Source organism: Tachysurus fulvidraco, chromosome 5 (assembly GCF_022655615.1).
Source record: "Tachysurus fulvidraco isolate hzauxx_2018 chromosome 5, HZAU_PFXX_2.0, whole genome shotgun sequence".
Lineage (NCBI taxonomy): Eukaryota > Metazoa > Chordata > Actinopteri > Siluriformes > Bagridae > Tachysurus > Tachysurus fulvidraco.
In genome coordinates this window covers 5,355,343-5,368,369 of record NC_062522.1, presented here as the reverse complement: position 1 = coordinate 5,368,369, position 13,027 = coordinate 5,355,343, and the positions used below count along the sequence as shown (strand labels likewise).

Below are 13,027 nucleotides of genomic sequence, written 5' to 3'. Positions count from 1 at the left end.
TCATCTTAAAACAGCCATGACATGCCACAAAGAAGAAAAACAACAGCAGGACGTTTTTCCCCTTCAGACAAAAAGATCAGAGAACGACCGAAGTACTGATCTGCTCTCAAGCTAGAAATGAGATGAGATAGCACGAGCGAAGCTGAGGCTGTATTACAGAGCACAGATGACTACACACTTCTGTGGTTACATTTCAACACCGACTCGCCAGCAAGCTGGCTAAAACAACTACAGAGAATATAAGGTATATCAGTGGATAAGGTGACCCTAGGGTCAAAAACTGCCACTCCTGGGCCCCTGAGCAAGGCCCTTAACCCTTAATTGCTTGGCTGTATAAATGAGATAACTGGAGAAATGGATAGAGGAGTCTGCCATGTAAATATAGTAGAGAGCAGTGCAAATGCCTCTGTCTGAATCTGGATCAGTTTAGGACTCATTTCTTAATTATTTTTATTTGTATTGTATTTCGTTTGCCTTTTCTAAGAAATTTTATATTTCCTCAAGCATCAACAAACCAGTAACCAAATTAAAGCCACTGCAAACCTTAAAAAAAAAAGGAATTTAACAGCATATGGTGTACATGTGGTTTAAATTTGTTCAGTTTTAATTAATAATTTCCCACTTTTTAGATGTGTCTCAATGTACCATTTTTAGCAAAAAAAATAGACATCAGCTATAATAGACATCAGCTATTTATTTCCTTTTGTTTTACAGTCAAAGACATGCACAGCAAGTTCTGACAGTGTGATAAAAGCTACCACAGCTAACACGAGTGTTTTTCCAGTTTAGCCTGTGGGACTCTAATTTTGTCTGTATGATTATTTTACATTGATTAACATAAATAGATTGCTAGTGGCACCATGACAATAGGTTATAATGAGCTGCCACAATAACATATTAAGGGCTTGGTCTGATTTGCAAAACAATTTTAACACATGACCAGACTAGCCTAGTTTTGAACATTTCTCACGTCCTCAAGTATGATTCTATAACCCTTACCCCTTTTTAATAAATGTACACTTTCAAGTGTAAATTCACACTCACAAGTTCTGCACCAGATTTTAGAAAAATGTTCTCATAGATGTTGAGAAGGTTTTAGCTTGCTAAGTAGTGAGCAATGCATATTTTCAACACTTAATGACCACAAAATGACCAAATATGGTCTAATACATCATGGACAACATGAACAGTTTTCCCAAGAAGATTCCATATTTGTCTCATCAGCGAGACCTCCAGAGACCCTAGTATATTTTCTGGTATGTTTCATCAATAAATACGGCCAAGAGCCACCTACATTGACAAGAAGAGGCAACTTAACAGATTGACCTCAGACCTTTTCTTATTGACATGAAGAATTGCTTGTCCTCTCACTGTTAAAATGCTTTAAACAGAACTCTTTAACTCTGAAGGTTTAAATTCCATTCAAATATTTTTTAATCCAGTGATCAGACAAACTTTTTTGTGTTTAACCCGGCACACAGAAGCAAATAGATTACATTCTGAATGTCGTTTCCAGAAAATTGTACAAAAGATATCAGATGGTCCACATCGTGTGGGTGGAGTCTATTGTACCTTTGAATATTTTGAAAGTCAAAAAATTCTACAGTTGCAATGTAACACTGATGTTTCTGAGTATTACAGAATTTCAATTAGCTTACGCTGTCATTTTAGCCCTAGTGAATATTAGTATTAGTACTAGTTTCCCAAAAAGTAGGACAATGTTCTTGAATAAGTTGTATATCCAGTGTCACAGAACGTATAGAATTTAAATGAAACAAAGCCACACAACAATATAATCGTTGACGGATAATTATCTAGCTAACAAACTTTTTATCCTAGCTAGCAAGCAGTTAGTTAGCTCCTATTTTTAACCTAAGCTATAAAAAGACTAAATACAGCATCCTTTTTAAATAACTATTTCAACTCTTTAGCCTTCAGGCACCAAAAGTGGCTGAGATAACCAAAATAAAGCTAAAGCTCACCTGGTTTTAGCTTTTTAGCAGATAAGCAATAAGAATTAACTGTATTTCTCTGCGACATAAATTGTTCTATCATTCACAGTAAAAATATTGCAGATGCTGCTTGGATAATAAAATGAATCTCAGTGTGAAATCAATGTTCCAGTTGCACTAAAAGCTATGTCCCGGTGTCACTTAGTCCATGTCCGAGCAACAGAATGAGATGCCAGTCTTCATCTGTAAATGCCAGACAGGAAAAAAGTCAAGCAAGATGGCCAAGCTGACCCAGCAGGTAGCATAAACATGATGGCAATTATGCGCTTATATCCCTCACCACGCATCATTAAAATACGACACGGACGCAGTGAAGCGCAGGACAGGAGCAGCCTGGCGTTATGGCATTTAGCTAACCTTCCCAGCCCTAAATCAAGGCATAATTCATCTTCCTCAGGAACGGTCAAGGACGCGTTTCGGATGCAGAATGTCTGACATGTGTGGGCGGCAAGGGTGAAGGGTGATGTGTATAACTTTATAGCAAATAAAATAAATGCTGTGAGATTTACTCACAAGTGACATTGTAGGTTCTAGCAAAATAGCTTGATATGAGTATGAATTATGTTTTCATCCCACTTTGATTTATTGCTTGTTTTCTTGTTAACCACAAGGTGTTCTTTATTGTCAGCTTTAAAACCAAAGGCAGTGGTGACTTACAGCCATACCACTCCTCAAGGGTATTACAGTTTAGTGTTTTATTTATATTCTTGTTGCTTTTCCTTATTGCTCACAAGATGGAAAGGATAAGAAATAAAACCATGCAAATCCTGTGCTTATGCTCTTGCCTTATCCTTATGTTTTTGACATAGTTCTAGTACACGCTCAGAAAAACCTTTCCATGGTGCAGGATGGTGCTAATCTGAACGTTTGTATTGGTCACTTTAATGGTTTTATGTTTCAGAATCATGTAAGGTACAAAGGCATTTAAAGGTATTCTGCACCTTTAAATACCATGGAAAAAACTGTCTACATGTACAAAAAATCTAAAGTTTAAATATTTAATATTTTCTGTAAAGCCACTTTGTGTCCTGTGTTAAAGCGCTATACAAATATCACTGAATTGTTATTTTTAAAAGATACAGTTTACATGTACAAAAAGTTTAGAAAACCACCTCTAAAGAAAGGACGTAGTTTTTCCGGAGTGTACATACTTTACATAAATTAAAAATGTCTCAACTTATTCAGTTTCAGTGGTTTCTTCAAGGTCCATTGCCTATTATATATGAATCATTGATCTCAAGATGGTATAGCAAGCAGAGTTGCTATCTCACATCTTCAGGGTCTATGGTTCAGTCCTTTTCCCCAATTTCATCCCAACAGCCAGAAGGTGACACGAGGGCTTCCGGGGATGTAAAACGTTGTTGGATGGTGTAAACATGTGCTTGCTTGGTTTCCTGTGATGAACTGATTCAAGGATAAGATCCAGATCCATACGCAATTAATGAAAACAAATAAATGATGAATGGCTCCCAGATGATGGCCTACAACTCAACACTGATTTCTTTAATTATGTTCCTTTGATGGGCACCAGATCCAAACCAAATGGATTCAACTTTACTTCACCCTGATATATACCAGTAATCCTGACCCCTTCCACTCCCCAGTCATGATGCCTCAATTCTCATTACTTGAAGGTTATTTTAAAGGATTTATTTTAAAACTAGAACGAATGTACACAATTGCACACAGTTATAGTTATATAGGGAGTTTTTCCTCATCACCGCCACCTCTGACTTGCTCTCTAAAGATCAATTGCTAAATTTATAATTTACAACCTGAGTTTACTTATTTCTGTAAAGCTGCTTTGTGTCCTAAAGGTCCTATATACATAACATTGAACTGAGTTGAATATTAAGTGAGTGAGTGAGAGTCATACTGACACTTACTGAACAATACTTTCGCAACAACGGTAATATCTTGTTTTCTTGCACAGATGTATGACATAATGTTGCATATCAGGACACAATGTCCAAATATCTAACCGGCTCTAGCCTTTGGGCAGAAAACATCCAGTCAGATACTTAGCCTTAATCTCCATGGGAAAATAAAAGGAGGGAAAATCATACAGTAGGTGGTCCATATGAATTAGCATGGTCATTACATGGCATGCGTGTTCATTGCAGCTTGCTTTGATCAGATCTCTAAAAGGTTTTGGGCTCATTTGATAGCAGAAATAAACACAAGCTTACACACACACAAACAGACAGGCACTCGCACATTCTACAAGAACATAAAGGAAGAGAGGAGAGCAAATGAACATGTGCTACAATACACACAGATGTGAAGGTATGCCAAAACATGGAAACACACACAGAGCTTCAACATATGCCATGGAAAAATATGTCCATGTGTTTATTCATAAACAGTTGAGGTTTCCCCTTCAATTAGTACTCACCCTGTCCCTCAGACCCCCCCCCCTCCACACATACTTTTTCCATAGCTTTTCATACATAATCAGTCAGACACTATTACACAGATTGACACTGCTACACAGACTGATCCAGGGAAGGAGATGTGGTTTTGAAGCCTGTCAGTCATAGTGCCATGGGCGTGGCCTCTGAGACATGTTAATGTTATAGAGAGGTCAACTGTGGCTTTTTTTTAAAACCAAAACACCATAAACATAAATAAGCTTCTCCACTTCCTGACCGCAGACCCTAAATGGATCTCTCACACACACCCAAACACACGCACAGAGGCGTTAGTGTCCTACTGACCATAACATGATCAGTGAAGTTAGAAAGAAGGGCTCTGTAGCAGTGACCACCATAACTATCCATATAGCAGTGTCTATAATGGCTCCATATACTACTCCATATATGCATTACTCTGTATATGCTTAAATTTTATTTTTTATCATTTTTACACAAGTAAGCAATTGAGGGTTAAGGGCCTTGCCCAAGCACCCAGTAGTGGAAGCTTGTAGTCGTGAACCCACGATTTGAACTCACAACATTCCGCTACCCACATACCATAAAGATTGCAAACTCAGCAGAAAGATTTCAAAGGATTGCTTTCAACATGAAATAATGGACTACTGTACATGATCACAACACATAGGGAAGGATCCAATGTCAGAAATAGGATTCAAACCCAGACCTCCATGTAAGACTGTGACTCAGGCACTATGTCTTAGACCACTCAGCCATCCTGTCACATTAACCTGACCTTATAACATGAATTGGTCTCTCGTTTGGACATTGCAGCGCATTGCGGGCTTTCAACACTGCACTTGATATTCAGCAAAATGCCTTCACTGAGCAGATGTCATGCAATGGTTAATGCTCTGGATTACTGATCAGAAGGTCAGGGGTTCAAACCCCAACACCCCGAAGCTAACACAAGACCCGTAACCCTCTCTACATCAGGGCCACTATAACATGTCCGACTTCAATGTTCTTAGAAAATGGGATATGTTCCACTTTGCTGTGATATCTATCTGGCAAACAAAGGTTTATTCTTCACTATTTAGTGAATAGTTATAACATCATTTTGCTACAGGAGACTTTATATATTTTTATCTCAGCTAAAGCAAAAATTGTTGATAATTATGTACTCCATATGAGAATTAGTATCAAGCTCTTGAATTGATGTAAAATATTTGAATTGATGTATAATATTCATGCTGATTTTAACTATTTGAACTTTGGCATTTAAATGTTTGCAAATCTCTGTCTTGTGAGCTATATGAAAAAAAGAATACGACTTTTAATTTTTAAAGAAAATTATAGTCATGATAATTAGTTTATATTTATTATTATTATTATTATTATTATTATTATTATTATTATTATTATTATCAATATTATTATTTAGTTTCAAGTAAATCCTGAAACTAACTGAAACAAACATACCACTGAATCGTAGAACTTACACTGCATTCACACTATCAAGCGACTTCGTATAATTTTCATACTGTGCTTAGCTCTAAGTGAGAGAAACTTTTGCTGAACCCAGTAAAAAATATTCGAAAAGAGTCAGTATGATTTTTTTGATGAATTAGTGTACAGTAAAGCGGATCTGTACACTTCTGTAACACTGTAACTTTAAAAGCTAAATTTAGCGATATGTTGGCAGTGTACTTAGCCAACCGGTGTAAAATTCAGCCGTGAGTGGACAACTATGATGATGATGATGGTTTGAAGGTGCTTTCCAACAGACGCTGAATTAATGATCTGTAAACACAGCCTGGCTATGGAACTGATTAATGATGAATATACATGGCCTGCACCCACAGAGGTTTAAATGTACCAGCCAGCCGTCGCTAATAGATCTGGGATTGATTTGTCCCTTAGCCACCATTACCACAAGAACATTAGTCATGCTCTCAAATATTTCACACACACTTTTCCTCAAAAACACAGAGCGTGTTTCGTTTGCATTCCTGTCTAAGCGATGATGTATGACATTACAGTAAGAGGCAGCGTTGGGGTAAAAAGAAAAAAATGGTTAATGACTGCATTGAAAACGGATCTCCACTGAAGGTTTTACACTGTTTCTGTGATTTCGACAGGAAAATGCAGTCGGTAGATACAGCAGGCTTTGTGGAATTCTGGGAAAACATTTACAGTACTAGTAGAATACAGCCTACTGTGTCTGTAAAAGACTACTGTATAGTTGCTGTGAAAATGTTGTAATTTTACAGTAAAACCTACATTGTTGTTACCTTTACTATGAAACTATTCACTAAAATTATAGTTTCAACCAATGAATTTCCAATTTGTATCATCTGTATTATTTTGCCATACAATTTTTTTATTATAACTTTAAAAATTTCAGTGAGCGCAACAAGTTTAAGCCAGACATAAAGCTAGAAACAAACAAGCCATACTAATAATTTATTCATATAGCTTGTTTTCCATTCTGTAGCAACAAGATGATCATTTTACCGTGTAATAAAAGTTTTATGAACACAGGTGAGGGCAGGTGCATATCCTCAGCATGGCATTTATTACAGATAATCTGAACATCATTGTCAGAACTCTGGGTCAGACCACAAGCCGACATCAACAAACCAGATTATAATAATCAATGTAAACAAGAGGTGAGAACTTGAAACAAGACTCAGCACATAAGAAAAACAGCATAAGACTTGAGACCACTTGAGACACAAGCAAGATATTTAAATAACCAAATGAATGAAGGATTACACTTGAGACAGGTGACCACATTAGAGGAATGAGAAGACGGTGGAAACAGGACGTTAATCAGAACGAAAATAACTGGACATAAAATAAACAAAAGAACATAACATTAAAAGAGAATATATATATGTAATAACTGACAAGAGGCTAATTCAAATACAAACTTTTGGAACTTAAAGGCAGGTTTCCAGATGTATGTAACTTTTTCAGGTTCGTAACAGCAAAACCTTGTGAAGCTAATTGATTTGTACTAGTAAGAAATTAAAACTATTGACAGTTGCATGTTTAACTGGACGTATGTTTGCCCTCATTTGAACATTCATTCATTCCTTTTCTACTGCTTATCACTTCTCGGGTCACGGGGAGCCTGTGCCTATCTCAGGCGTCATCGGGCATCAAGGCAGGATACACACTGGACGGAGTGCCAACCCATCGCAGGGCACACACACACACACACTCATTCACTCACACACTACAGACAATTTTCCAGAGATGCCAATCAACCTACCATGCATGTCTTTGGACCGGGGGAGAAAACCGGAGTACCCGGAGGAAACCCCCGAGGCACGGGGAGAACATGCAAACTCTACACACACAAGGCGGAGTCAGGAATCAAACCCCCAACCCTAAAGGTGTGAGGCAAACGTACCAACCACTAAGCCACCGTGTCCCCTCATGTGAACATATTTTACTATATTCTTTACATATCCTAATGCTAGTCTTAAGTATATTTGTGTGTATGGATAGATAGATAGATAGATAGATAGATAGATAGATAGATAGATAGATAGATAGATAGATAGATAGATAGATAGATAGATAGATAGATAGATAGATAGATAGATAGATAGATAGATAGATAGATAGATAGATAGATAGATAGATAGATAGATAGACCAGCAACATTTGAGCTGAAATTGAATGTAGAAAAAACAAAACATAGCTAAATTATCCTATATTTTTTTATATACAAAGCCCTCATGAAATGTTTCTTAAAAAAGAATAAAGCTTGCAGTAACACCAGAGTCTCTGTAGATGAGATTAACACTAAGCCATCAAAAATGTATCTTCGCCTGACTGAATCGTATTACACCCTTTTTTTACAGAAAGCAGCAGCTTGTTGTTTTCTTTTTTTTTTTTTTTATAATCCCATGTTTAACACTGAGTTTATTATAAATGTACCACCTCCAGTTACAGACCAGCATCTTATTAACACAATAAAAGCAGAGCGAACAACATGCTAAAGCTGGAGATCCTTCAGATGTGTGAATATTCATGACCCCATGAGGTGAATTCTTCACTGGGGCAATTTTAGTCCGTGCCGCTAGTGTGTCGATTGGATAAAAACGAAGCGTGACACGACTTCTGGCTAGCAGATTCATGCTATTCTATTAGCATGAAAGATTAGCATGATTAACTGATTCATGTGCTAATGTGTTGAGGGATAAATGGTATAACATCTCACAGAAAAGAGGTGTGTGTGTGTGTGTGTGTGTGTGTGTGTGTGTGTGTGTGTGTGTGTGTGTGTGTGTGTGTGTGTGTGTGTGTGTGTGTGTGTGTGTGTGTGTGTGTGTGTGTGTGTAATTGAATGTCAGCATTTAGCAGCAGATTTGGAGCTGTAGAAGTGTCCAGCATGTTCACACTGACAAATACGAACATTTCATAAAAGTAAACAGACCCATATTTATTAAATAAATTGCGATGGATGTTTTTTCCCACACTAGTTTGTCTCAGCATGCACAACAAATCCAAAGGGGTGGGGCTTAGTAGATAAATAACAGAGAAATGAAGAGTTTGTCTTTGATGCTTTTTCCCCATATTCTCTCTCTTGCGTATGTCCTTTCTTTTCTCTCCCCTTTCTTTTTCTTTTTTTGGTTATACAGTATCTTTCCTCAAAACATTTACAGGTGGAAAGGATGATTTTAGTCACAATGATGTTTTTTTTATTAGACATTTTTAAATAAATTCTATCTCTATCATGTCTTCTCTCAGACTGTAGTAATATAAAATGATAGAACATGAATGTAATTATTTCTCTGTCCAATCATTTGCTAGAAAAAATGGATGCTTTATAGCCGGGGTGAAGCTTTCATTTCTCACCCATCAGTTTTTCCTTTACTCCCTTTTCCATTCTCTTATTTTTTTCTCTCCCTTTCTTACTCATCCCTTCTTCCTGTCTTTTTTCTTTGTTTGCTCTTTTTTCTATTATCTTCTCTTCCTTTTTCTTTACTTCCATTCTCCATCTTTCTCCCCTCTTATCTTCTTTTTCCATATTTTTTTTTTCTGTTCTCTTCCCTTTTGTTCCATCCCTTACCTTCTTTTCCTTTCTTTTCTTCTTTTCTCTTTACTTATTTTTTACTTGTTTAGTCACTTCCTTTCTTTTCTCTTCTCTTTGTATCTTCTCTTTTCTTCGTTCATCTTCTTGTCTCCTTTTTTCTTTCTTCTGTTTCTTCATGGATTTTCTCTTCTCTTCTCTTCTATTTCTTTCTTTCATTTTTTTCTTCACATTTTTTTCCTTTCTCATTATTTATGGCATTATTCTCTTTTTTCTTTTCTTCTCCTTTTTAATCTTTCCTTCTCTTCCCTTTTCTTTCTTCCTGTAAAACACTTTATTATGAGTTAAATCTCTGAGGGGTATTATCTGGAAATAAAAACTGCAAATGAAATCTTTGTTTCCTGTCCTGGAACTTCTCACATATCAGACCATAATGACATTCTTTAAAGTGTTATGGAGGAATAGGCAGAAATTATTCAAAAATTAGTAGTTACCAGTAGTTTTTTCTTAATTGTGTCCAGAGGAATGGGAACACACAAACTGTCAAGTTCCACTAACAACCAGCATCACTTAACTTTCAGCACAAACGTCTCTCTCTCTCTCTCTCTCTCTCTCTCTCTCTCTCTCTCTCTCTCTCTCTCTCTCACACACACACACACACACACACACACACAACAGGATAATTTTCAATAATATTCAGTAAGCACTGTATCCTTGTCAAGGTGGAGAACAACTACATGAACATAAAACTCCATACAGACAGTGAATCGAGTTCAGGATCAAGTCCAAATCCAGAAGCTGTGAGAGATCCAGTAAACTTACCTGCTAAACTCACGTCTGCCAGTTAAGACACGCCCACTTTTGCTCTGTAACGACCTAATTTCCATAAAAATATATTTTTGTAAGATCTCTCCACAGCAGTGTTTGTACTCAGAAGAACCGTGAAGTCAGCGTGAAAGTTTAGCTGCATAAGGAGCAAATTGTCACCGAGATATAAACAGAGTGAACAGACGAGCATCTGTTCCTATCAGCAACGTCACTCAGATTAGACATACGCATACTCAGCGTACTTCTACACACTTTATAACAGCTCAATGTCATGTGTAATTCCCTGTTCAGATACACACTAAATGATAAAATGAAAAAAATCCTACACATAATTAATATTATTGTATTGTTTTTTTTCTAGTTCTATTTGGTTTCTCTCACTTTCTCTCACTTTCACTCACTCCCTCCCTCCTCTCACACATCTTTTTCACATTCATTCTATTTTCATCCCGATGTTTCATCCGCTATTCTTTTTCATTTTATCCTGTCATATTTTAGTCATGAGTATTAAATGTGGATTATTTAATTCTAAGTTTTTTTTACAAAATTAAAATTTTCATAAAGACATAAATGTGATTTTCAGGCTTTCTTTCTTTTCTTAAAGTGTAATATTTGTACATTTCCACCAAGTGCAAAATGACATTAAAATATAAAAAACATTAAAACAATAATAATAATAATAATAATAATAATAATAATAATAATAATAATAATAATCATAGTTCTAAATAAAAGCTTTTTAAAGCAAACCAAATCACAGAGTTTTAAAAAAATTGTGTTTAAATCCAAGCTTAATTACGTAATAAACAGTGAAAATAAAAGTAAACACCAATAAAAAAAAAAAATAATAAATTTACTCGGAATTCTTTAGAAACTTGCTATCACACGTTTTCAGGTCAACTTGTCAGGATAAGACTCACTGCTGCCACCTAACGGTCATAAGAGGAACCGAACATTAAATCTCAGTAGTTCATATCACTTCTCATCTAAACTTCTAGTAGAAATCACATTGTGCGTTCGACTGCGTCTGAACACCTTCCATTAATCTAATATAATCTAGATTTATTCCCAGGGACATTTATACTGACTCTACAAGCCTAATTCTACAATGTAAGAAACATACAGTGTTATAAGAGAAACACCTTTTCCCTGTCATTATTTTTGCTTTAGTGGATTGTGATAATCTTGTGTCCAGTTTCTTTAGGGGTCATTGGCTATCAGATGAATCTGGGTCTAATTCATGGAACACTTTGTGTAAGGCAGTTTTCAGCCTCAGGATTTGGACGCCAGTCCGTCATAGGACCAAGCGTCTGTAAAATACTGAAGCTGGACTGTAACAGATTTTAAAAACTTTACCTGATCTTTTTACAATCCTCCCCTGTCCACTTGACTGCCCACTGTAGCATCCTAGTCCTGTTCATGGCAAATGGAAAACCTGATGCACTGATGCACTCAAGCACTGATAGGTTGTGTTGTGAGATGATTTTCTACTCACCACGGATGTAAAAGATGATTATTTGAGCTACGGTAGCCTTTCTGTCAGTTCTGTCCTGTCCCTGGTTATTGTCCTTCGCTCTCTCTCGCTCTCTCACACACACACACTCTATCTCTGTATCTTTCTCTCTACATCTCTGTATCTCTCTCTCTGTCTGTCTCTATCTCTCGCTGTCTGTCTGTCTGTCTCTCTCTCTCTCTCTCTCTCTCTCTGTGTGTGTGTCTCTCTCTCTCACACACACACAAACACACACACAATTGGCTGATTATGATGCTATAACAACAGTACAGGTGTACACGTGTTCCTAATAAAGTGGAGGAGGTGTGTATAATAAAACAGAAATACTTCTGGTACACAGAACATCCTACATGCTCTACACTCAGGAGTGTGTGTGCAATACAAATAAACATATGAATATATACACATAAACCAAAGCACCATTTTACATGACGCGCGCAAATATTAATGGAAACGATTATAATCTCCAGTTTCCAAACTTCCTTCATGTTACATGTGGATCTTTACAAACCGATTAAGCCTTTAGAAAGTTGGCAAAGCTTGAGAAATAAACCTTTAACACAGATAAAGTGCGCCCTTGCCTGTGGGAATGAGATGAATTGTATAAAATATATAAATTACCTGTATGAAGGGTTTCGGAGCTCGGCGCAATCCTTGCGCAACAGAGTCATGCGAACTCCGCGCGTTCCCGACGCCAGCGCGCGCTCCCGCCTCCGAACAGGGTCAAACCAAACGTTCTGCAAGAGGGGGTAAGAGACAAAAATGCACCCTATGCACCAGGAAAACTGATTTAAACCACCTTTTCTTCAGTTTCATCTCAAGCCATCGTTTAATTTTAATAATCGCTTAGGGTTTGTTTACACTCAGGAGAAATAAACGCGTGTCTACCTCTTTGTGCTGTAATAGTTCCTTCTGACAGTCATTAAATACACACGAGCAAGAGGTTCTATGGAGGTTATGATGAGTAATAACCTCTTCATGAATGATGGATGAAAAATGTATGAAATGTATAAAATATTTAGATGCCCTACACACAGCTTATTCTGTTTCTCTAGCAATTCTATGCAATTATATTAGGTTTTTCTCCACCATGCTAAAAAAATAATAAAGAGAAATTAAATTCTGCAAAAGTGTAAACTGTTATAATTCTTTGGATGAAAAATTGTCAAAGTTAAATGAACACTGAGCGTTAAATTAAGACCAGATTAAAGAGAAAGAACGAAACAGGGAAATAGAGCTGAAGATAAAGGAACCC

The 13,027-nt window shown here is 36.7% G+C and overlaps 1 protein-coding gene across 2 annotated transcripts in view; it reads right to left on the bottom strand.

Annotated features, from left to right (window-relative positions):
• The window catches only part of sema5bb (sema domain, seven thrombospondin repeats (type 1 and type 1-like), transmembrane domain (TM) and short cytoplasmic domain, (semaphorin) 5Bb), a 54,553-nt gene extending 42,072 nt beyond the window's left edge, over window positions 1-12,481 (bottom strand). For both annotated transcript variants that reach the window (XM_027143442.2, XM_047813835.1), the window contains exon 1: window positions 12,394-12,481. The gene's annotated coding sequence lies outside the window, so the exon portion shown is untranslated. The remainder of the gene's footprint in view (window positions 1-12,393) is intronic.
• Between the last annotated feature and the right edge of the window lie 546 nt (window positions 12,482-13,027).